Source organism: Acomys russatus, chromosome 23 (genome assembly GCF_903995435.1).
Source record: "Acomys russatus chromosome 23, mAcoRus1.1, whole genome shotgun sequence".
Classification (NCBI taxonomy): Eukaryota; Metazoa; Chordata; class Mammalia; order Rodentia; family Muridae; genus Acomys; species Acomys russatus.
The window spans coordinates 1,881,392-1,882,623 of NC_067159.1; positions in this window are offsets into that span (position 1 = coordinate 1,881,392).

Consider the following 1,232-nt stretch of genomic DNA (forward strand, 5'->3'; position numbering starts at 1 on the left):
TCCCCCCACCTGGTGATTCTTGCACTTCTTCACCGAATCCCCCGGGGTGAATCCCCTACCTGACAGGAAGTCCAGCCCTCTTCTCTTTCCTGCTCAGTGATTGGCTGTAAGCTGCTTTATTGGCACATCAAGGGACAATTGGGGAACAGAGTGTATACAACATTGAGACAGGAGAGTCTCAGAACAAGGCTTGCAACCAAGTATGGGGGGCGGGGAATACAGAAATCAGCATTTGAATTACACAATAACTTTATGCCAACAAAAACCTAACCAGCACAATTGACCCCTTGTCCTTCACATACAAATACACCACTATTGAAACATTTTCCTTCTTGTGTGTCTCCAAGATCGTGTTAATGTCCCAATATATAATAGTATACTTTTAAAAGTTGTGCCATCTCTAAGAAATTAAAACACTTTGAAAATTTCCAGCTCCTCTCAGCTGTAGGCTCCTGAAAAATCAAAAAACAAACAAACAAGCAAGCAAGCAAACAAAAGACACTATCTTTTTCCAAGAGGGAGGAACCAGGGCACACACATTGAATTAGATCAAGGCAAACTCCAATTCCACCAGTATCAATACCCCTGGGTTGCATGTCTGGGACTCACTCATGATCTCCTGGTCTCCAAAGGGCTACAGCTTATGCATAGGCACAACTGCTGAGGTTGCTGACTCTTGCCCTAGAGCATGAGGCAGATCCCAGGTCATCCTGGAACTGACTAATGGCTGAGCTCTAAATCGTTGGCCCACGCTTAGCAGTGACTCAGTGCCGTGCACTGAGGCTAGGATGCCTTTGGACTGCTGGCAGTGCTTCCATCCTGTTCAGCTCTGGTCTCCATTCCCAAAGAGCTCTGTTCACGCTCACAGTGTGGGGATGGTGGTGGGAGGTGTCTGAGGGAAGGCTCAGGAAAACACAGTTATTGAGAAAGGAAGAGACTGTGATATGTGCCCCCGAACCTCATAGCAAAATTTCCTTTGCCTTGGTTCTCAATAATGTGTATTAGTGATTACTAGTAATTGATCAGTAGACTAAGCTGAACTTTTGCTAAAATGTCTTTTCTAGTCTGGGCATAACCACATGAGAACACCAACTCAGCAATTCCTAGGGAAGAGACCTTGAAGGCAGAAATAGAATTATGAGAATTCATCACCTTATCCTTTTAACATCCACAGTGGCTTTCTTGTTTGGATGACCCAGAGAGTCCCTTTACTGTTCAGCAGGGCTATGGGG